Source organism: Myxocyprinus asiaticus, chromosome 31 (genome assembly GCF_019703515.2).
Source record: "Myxocyprinus asiaticus isolate MX2 ecotype Aquarium Trade chromosome 31, UBuf_Myxa_2, whole genome shotgun sequence".
Taxonomy (NCBI): Eukaryota; Metazoa; Chordata; class Actinopteri; order Cypriniformes; family Catostomidae; genus Myxocyprinus; species Myxocyprinus asiaticus.
In genome coordinates, this window is record NC_059374.1 from 33,150,419 (window position 1) to 33,159,564 (window position 9,146).

The 9,146-nt window shown below is 36.4% G+C and overlaps 1 pseudogene; it reads right to left on the minus strand.

Annotated features, from left to right (window-relative positions):
* Positions 1-763: 763 nt before the first annotated feature.
* LOC127422164 (complement C3-like) lies at positions 764-6,408 on the minus strand (annotated as a pseudogene).
* Positions 6,409-9,146: the final 2,738 nt, after the last annotated feature.

A 9,146-nucleotide genomic window follows, 5' to 3' on the forward strand; every position in this document is an offset into this window, starting at 1 on the left:
GGGGTGGACATATTTTCTTTAGTGCTGGCTCAAGTAAGAGCAGGGGAGTCATTATACTGATAAATAAACATTTACAATTCAAATGTCTTAAACAGAGTATAGATAAATTAGGAAGAGTCATTGTTGTTTTAGGAGAAATTCAGGGGCAAAGTCTGATTTTGGCTACTATTTACGCACCTAACGCTGATGATCAGGGCTTTTTTTTATAGATATTGAAGGGATGTTGCAAGCCGCTGGCACCCCTTATGATATAATACTGGGAGGAGACTTTAATATTTTGATGGACTCAGTCCTTGATCATAGTGAAGCAAGAGTGTGTAAGCCCACTAGAGCAACACTGACACTTCACAGGATGTGTAAAAATCTTGGTCTTGCAGATATCTGGCAACTTTTGAACCCATCTGGTAGGGACTATAATTTTTTTTCATCGGGTTATTTCTAACCAAATAAAAAATTAAGGTGCCATCCTTTTATGTTAAATACTCGAATGGCATGCTGGTAAGCTGGTGTCCCCACCTGGCTTTTAAACTAGCTTAACCAGCTTCAACAGCTAGGTTTTGCTGGTGTAAAGCATGGCTGTGTTGGTCCACCTAGACCAACACCATACCAGCACTAGAATCATAAACCAGCCTAGAACAGCATGGAAATTGCATGCTGGTTAAGCTGGTCTGTTTGGACTGAAAGCCACAACCCTCCAATTTTGATTTCATAGGGTCTTTAAGAAAGGAGCTGGTTTTTGTGTGATGTGTTACCTTTTGAGGACTCAATTCAGAATGTAAACTGCTGAGTCCACTGCTGCAAAAGCCACCTTGCTGTTCGGATCTGTTTTGACCATTACCTCAAACTGGCTTTGCAAGTTTTAGATCAGGAAATGGAACAATTTCTAAGAGGGAAAACACTAAAGTTAACATTCTAATAATCTAATTTAACATGGGCTCAACAAGGAAATTTTGAAAAAAATAAAAAAATAAAATAGAAGCTGTATTGTGATGCTAAGTGATAATTCATCCCAAACGTACCTTTCCTTTGCAGACATCTTCCACATCGACCCACACAGTGTCAGACACTATTTTTTGAAGATCATCTATAAAATAGTAAGCAACAAGGCGAAAAGAAGGAACCATATCCACGGTGAAAGGCACAGTGACAGTTGTGATTTGAGTTCTTTGCACCCTTCTCACTTCCAGGATTCTTCCCTTACTCAAAACCTGTAGAAGATTTATTAATTTCACAAATTGTTAGAAGGCAATTAAAGCAACCTGAAAACAAGGTTCAATAGTAACAATAGTAAGTTCAGTGTTGAATGTGTCAAATGTAGACATTTTGAATTTGAGCAGAAAACCCTTTACCAAGAAAAGTGACTTAGAAAGTAACTTAAAAGTAAAATAATTAGTAATTTATTACTAATAACTTTGTAGATGAAGTAATCAGTAAAGTAATCTGATTACATTTTAGATAAGTAATTTGTAGTTGATTACTTATTTTGAGTAACTTACCCAACACTGAGTAAGTTTACATACTATATGCAGAATTAAGCTGTTTCTGCCATGTAATAAATGAAAGTGAGTCTTGCTTTTGGTGGTGTAATGTCCTGTAATGGCTCTCAGGTCTTGACCTGGCTGTAAAATCTGATGCTCCACTTCCAAACTACGATATCTGCTTTCTTCAGCATTAACTGCATTAACATCTTTGCATCACTATGAATTACCTCCTGGTCACTCCCTTCAGCAAATAACTGCCAAAGTTTTAATTAGATAATTCAGAGTCACATGTACACATGGAGAGACCTGATTTAAAAATATGTAACTGTATATTCTGGTGCCTTAATTTGGGCTTACAAAACAGCATTGTTTAATAGTTAGACTATGATGGGAATATTCGGTTCTGATAAAATTTTACAGTAATAAGTCTTGGCCAGTGGTGGTATTTGAAAGGACATGGCTACAACTCCTATATTATTCCCAAAGCCTTCTTCATTCAGAATTTCATCTGTCGATCCTTCTATATTAACTTTAACAGTAGCTTTAAATTTCAGGTGAGGGACTCTGTTGCCATCTGGATAAGTAGCGGTAGCCTGTAGAATAATGTAAAAGAAGTAATTGCAAATGCATTTAATTTGTGTGTGCAGGTGTGGTCACTAACAAATAAATTAATGCTAGTCACACACTTGTTCCAGATAATTTATCTCTCATCCAAGTGGTGTGTTCAGACCAGTCTCCCAAAAAGAGACATTCCTGAGAGGGATACAAGGAATTAATGGAGCTCGGAAATGCTTTAGGTTACATACTTACCAAAATGGAAAACATTCCACCTGAGGTCAAAGGTGCCATAAACTGAACTCAAGTAAAAGTACAATTACTTAAAAAAATAATTAAAGTAGAAGTAAAAGTACTAACATAAATAATTACTTGAGTAAGAGTAAGAAAGTATCCAATTAAAAGAGTACTCAAGTAATGAGTAACTCGTTACTTTCACAAATGACATAATGAACGTAAACTCCCCTATATTCCATAACATAATACACACTGAAAATGTATGACAGAATGATTATTATTATTAATGGAAATTCTGTCATAATTCACCATCATGTTGTTCCAAACACATATGACTTTATTTCTTCCATGCCACACAATAAGGAGATTTTAGACAGAATGTTTGCCTGAGTCACCACTTACTTTCAGTGAATGTGTTTTTTTTCTCTCCATATTTTGAAAGTGAATGGTGACCGAGACTGTCAGTACCTAACATTCTGTCCAACATCTTTTGGGTTACACAGAATACAGAAGGTCACATGGGTTCGGAACAACATGAGGGTTGGGAAATTATGACAGAATATAAAATTATGGCTGAGCTATCACTTTAAAGGGACAGTTCACCCAAAAATGAAAATTCTCTCATTTACACACCCTCATGCCATCCCAGATGTGTATGACTTCCTTTCTTCTGCAGAACACAAATTAAGATTTTTAGAAGAATATTTCAGCTCTGTAGGTCAGTACAATGGAAGTGAATGGGTGCCAAAATTTTGATGCTCCAAAAAGCACATAAAGGAATCATAATAGTAATCCATATGACTCCAGTGGTTTAATCCATGTCTTCAGAAGTGATATGTTAGGTGTGGGTGAGAAAAAGATGAATATTTGTCATTTTTTGCTAGACATTCTTCTCCCTGCCCAGCAGGGGGCGATATGAATGATGTGAATCACCAAAAACAAAAGAAGAAAAATGTGAAAGTGATCTGTTTCTCATTCACACCTATCACATCGCTTCTGAAGGTATTGATTTAACCACTGGAGTCTTATGGATTACTTTTACGCTGACTTTTGTGATTTTTTTTTTTTTTGCTTTAAAATGTTGGCACCCATTCACTTGCATTGTATGGACCTACAGAGCTGAAATATTCTTCTAAAAATCTTCATTTGTGTTCAGCAGACGAAAGAAATTCATACACATCTGGAATGGCAATGGCATGAAGGGTGAGTAAATGATGAGAGAATTTTCATTTTTGGGTGAACTATTCCTTTAAGAGCTCTTGTCAGATCTGGATGTATTTACCAATAAGAAGAGAGGTTTGGAAAACTTTCTAGTAATTATTACTGTGAAAACTTGAAAAATGTCCCACAGGGATAACCCAAAGCAAGATCATGCATTATTAATGCCTACTTTCGCTATTTCATAGCTTTTAGTTCTTAGTTCAGCGTAGTTACAGTTTTCAGTGTCGAAAGAACTTAGATCATTAGTTCTGTACAGCAGTACCGCTGCTCCCTAAATGCAGAGTACGCAGCCTGCGTAAGGCACCAACTCCGGTCGCGGAACACTCTCTTTGCCATATGATCGCCTCCCACCCGCACATCTCTCACAGCAGAAATGCTGTCTGTACACGCTCCAGTTGTCAATAACGCGATCGGCAGAGCAAAAAGCATGTACACTTAACTTGGATGCCAGAAGTAGCTGAGATAGTTTCTAGTACCCGGCAAGGGCACGGGGTAAATGCGTAAACAATGCTTATGACATGCGGGACACGGGACAAAGCGCACTGATATATTGCTGCAGATTTAAAAATGTACACTTAAAAACTGATGTCATAAGAGCCCATATTAACCGAATCTACCTGAAAATGACCATCACATTACACAAAAAAGCCTACATTATCATTAGAGCCACAACTTACCTCAGAGTGCTGCCATAAGTTGGAGCTTCAATTTTAATCTTGAAATATCCGCTTGTCTTGTTAAATGAAGGCATTGCATGACGAAACTATTCTTTTATCACTGTGCGGAGCGAAGAAAGTGTTTCACTTTGAAGAGCTTGATGCTGCAGCAGTGACAGACTCAGCTTGACTGACAGTCTGTGACAGTGTGCACAACTGTGTGAACTTCCGCTGTCGTAAAAGTTCCATTCAATAATCTCTCAATAAATTATGCATTAATTAAAATTACACCCAGTAATATAACAACAGGAATGCCGGCCATTGTAATGAAATAAAAGTCTTCTTTTTTTTTCATTAGAAATTTACTTGAGTGAGAGTAAAATGTACCCACTTTTAAAGTAAATGTTTTTCCAAAAAGTTACTCAAGTAAATGTAACAAAGTAAATGTAGTGCGTTACTACCCACCTCTTCCAAGGGTGAAATACTGCTTAGTCTTTGACAGATCAATGACATAAGTTGAAGTCACAATCTTCACAGAAGAACTCTCTGTTTCCTTCAGATTTCTACCTGCATTAGACAAAGACAGTCATGCTGACATTTTAATGACCATATGGTTATAGTACTTTATGAACTTTTAAAGATGAAACTTGAAATAATATGTGTACAAGTGCTATGTATAAAATTACTTGTTATGCTACTTTTTGTTCTACTTTTGATGACTCACTTGCTTTTTCCAATACTGTGACAGCAATGTAAAGATAATATCCCTCTAGGTGGCCTGTGCCATTATTTTCGGATGTTTTCTGTAACTCCTCAGTCCTAACTGACATTTTTGGAGTGCCCTCCTCAACCTATTTAACAGAATACAACATTGCAGAATCCATGCATACTGACAACAAGGCCTATATTCTCTCTTTTTTTTTTCTTCTTCTTTCTCAAAGTCAGTCATAGGGTTTACGCGTTGATGTCTTTGAAGTATGGTAAGGCTGTGTGCCTCGATCCTAACCTCAAATGAGGGCAAAACTACAAAGAATGAAAAGCCATTTCTGAGGGCTAAGGCTACAAATTCAACAACACAAATTTTAGATGCTGTGGATAAAGTATACCTTGTAATTCTAATATGCCTAAAAACTGAAAGCACATTATCTCTTTAAGGTGCTGGTGATTACAGACACCTGTGTTTTCTTAGCACATACCATATTCCTTGACCTCAAATTCCAACGTTGTCATACACAATATCCATCAACTTATAGTTATTTGAACATGGATTTTATTAATCAAGGGCAGCATGAAGTTGTCTAGGGATAAGATTCTATGTTTGACTGAAAAACACAAACAAATTAAAGATCAACTAAACTACAGTGCATGATGGAATTAAGTAGACGTATTTTTTTAATTAATGTAAGCAAGTAACAGTGGCAAGAAAAAGTATGTGAACCCCTTTGAATTACCTGCATTGTGTGATTTTGATAAAGATGAGATTACAATTTATCACCAATTAATGCAGAAAGCCAGCTTATTCCAAAGGGTTCACATACTTTTTCTTGCCACTGTATTATGTGTGTGTTTATACAGACAGACAAAATAGCCCTACCTTTTTCTCCTGGATTATAAATCGGCTTGTCTGTCTGGATGAAAATGTACCCTCTTCTTGTTGACTTTTTTGGTAGTCTGCCCAAAGACATTCTTGCTTTTAGCAGCAAGTTGAACATAATATGGTCATTTTTCTCTCCTATACAGGTTATGGGGCAACCTACGTGGTTAGAAAACAAGATGTGAGAGATTACTGTGGGGGAATATAGAAAAAAAACTTTTTGCTTTGACAGTCTGAAGTGCACAGACTTGCCTTAAGTTTTACAACAGCCTGATAGTGATTGTCCTCATTAAGGGTTATAGAATTCTGCTCTGAAACTATTGTTGCAGAGATTTGATCTTCAAAGTACAGCTGCATACTGGTTGGTTTAGTTGCTTTATGAAGCTGAACACTCACAGTCTCTTCAACTCCCTCGTGAATTAAATTTGGAGCAAGAATAAGGCATCTGGGGAACAATTTCACAAATAAGCATATACACACAAAACATAGACACTGGATGAAACAATGGGATATTCAAGAAATTAATTACATTTATAAAGTAATTGTCAAACATTAACAGCATTCTATAGGGGTGTTTAAAATGCTGTTGTGTCAATAATTGCAGTATTTATGTCGGTCTCTGTGCATCCACTACGAGAAGAGTAAAAACCAGAGGGAAGAACATCTTGTTGTTTTGATTTGTCAATAGTTCATTAACAACAGCTTTAAAATTATCACCTTCTTCGAGGACTAACTTAGAGAAGTCTTCTATGTAGGGTTATTTCCAGCCTTCATAAAAATTAGCTTTTACAAAACACCACTGACCCCAGAATTTGATGACACTGAAATACATACACTGGCGGTGAAAAGTTTGGAATAATGTACAGATTTTGCTCTTGTGGAAAGAAATTGGTACTTTTATTCACCAAAGTGGCATTCAACTGATCACAATTTATAGTCAGGACATTAATAACATGAAAAATTACTATCAGAAAAAACTGGCAGACAATTTGCATTCTTCTGCACGAAAGCTGCGCATGGGACGCTCTTGGACTTTCCAGCACGACAATGACCCTAAGCACAAGGCCAAGTTGACCCTCCAGTGGTTACATCAGAAAAAAGGTGAAGGTTCTGGAGTGGCCATCATAGTCTCCTGACCTTAATATCATCGAGCCACTCTGGGGAGATCTCAAACATGTGGTTCATGCAAGACGACCAAAGACTTTGCATGACCTGGAGGCATTTTGCCAAGACAAATGGGCAGCTATACCACCTGCAAGAATTTGGGGCCTCATAGACAACTATTACAAAAGACTGCACGCTGTCATTGATGCTAAAGGGGGCAATGCACATTATTAATAACTAAGGGTATGCAGACTTTTGAACAGGGGTCATTTCATTTTTTTCTTTGTTGCCATGTTTAGTTTTATGATTGTGCCATTCTGTTATAACCTACAGTTGAATATGAATCCCATAAGAAATAAAAGAAATGTGTTTGGCCTGCTCACTCATTTTTTCTTTACAAATGGTACATATATTACCAATTCTCCAAGGTTATGCAATCTTTTGAGCACAACTGTATTTAAAAAAAAAAATAATGTCAACCAGATGCAAGGAGCACACTGTCACAGACAAAGCATCTAAAACTAAAGTTTATCAAAGTATAGTGCAATACAGTATACAGTATGATGCAATATAATGTGCATGTAAAAAAACATGTATTTTCATATTTATACATGCTACCTCTACAAACCCATGTTCAATAAGTAAAATCACTATTTTTACATTTTATTTTTCATATTTATAGCTACTACCTCTCAGGCACATGCCGTGGACTTTGAGACTGGGCAAGCATCAAAGATTTTTAATACACATTATTAAAAGCTGTGCCCAAAACACATTATACGGGTGAGAGGAATGTCGAGGAAATGTCATTGATGTAAATTGTTGTCTTAGAACCCACCAGTCAATGGAAACAATTATGTCACAGTGGTGAACTTCATGACCAAATTGTTTTAAATTCAGGACAGTAATATTGCTCATATCACACAAATTAAAGATTGTCACATACTGAGCCAAGCATGTTTATGTCCATTAAATCATACAATGAACCATACTGCCAGAAGAGCTTGTTTTGACAGACAACAAAAAGAAGACTGCCAGTTACTAGTTTCAACATCATAGGCCTCACACGTCACTCTTCCCACAGTTCAGAACCACTGGAATGGACAGCAGCAATTATCTAATCTGACCACCAAAGACAATAATCTTAACCTGAATGCACAAGGCAAATATAACGTAGAAACCGTTTACATACCTCAATATATTTTTTAAACAGACACTGTGCCCTTATGTTAGAACTATAAAACAGACATAACACAAGAAGGACATGATTGCCAGATCACCACTTCATAGCCTCAGACTAACCAGAATCAATGACGTAGTAGTATCTATGACCTAGTATCAATAACACAGATATTTAATAAATATATTAACTTTGTTGAACACAAAATCCATGCATCTCTGAACATCTCCGTCACTTTGTTTTAAAGTTTGATAGCCTCTCAACTTTGCGAAATCCGCATAGGTTGTCGATGCTAACACTATATCAATTTTAGCGCTTAATAACGCACAAGTTACATGAATTTGAACGTCTTGACGCAAAACAAATCTAGCCTATCAGATAGCATGACTGAAGGAAGGAGCTTCTGATTGGCTTACTCATTTTGGTAAGCACGCTTACCTTGGCCATATGTAGCAGGTGTGATTTGAATGAACATTCAGAGTTGAATGAAAGGGTGGAAAACAATGCTTTGAATTTACATTATTTTAACATGGAGGAAGTTACAGTGTTCAATAATAACTGCTACTACAGGTGAAAAGCTATTTGTTGTCACAGGTTGTGTAAAAAACACAACTGCAACTTCACTGTTCATGTTTACATTTCTTATGTGCATCCACTACTAGAAAAAAACCAGAGGGCAGATCATCTTGCTGTTTTGATATGTGATTAGTTAATTAAGAACAGCTCTAAAAGTATCACCTAGTGAGAGGACTAATCTACTGTGTAGGACTATTTCACCATAATGAGCTTTTACCAAACCACTGAAATCCTGAATTTTATGGTACCATATATGTGTAAAATAAATGTGTGGTTGAAATGTCAGGTTAGTTTATTTCCCTTATTATCTTTCCTATAGCCTTTTTTCATACCACCATTCTTATCATTTTAGACCAGTTCCATTTACACTTTACTGCTATTATTTCTTTGAGGAAGGGGGTTTTTGAATGATTTTTTTTTTTTTAAATAATGTTTTAATGAACATTTGTGTCCTTAATATTTTTATTATATGGTAACCATTTTATAAAAGCAATAAGGCACTCAAGGCTGTGCCATACCGTGAATATAGTCACAGCAGCAGC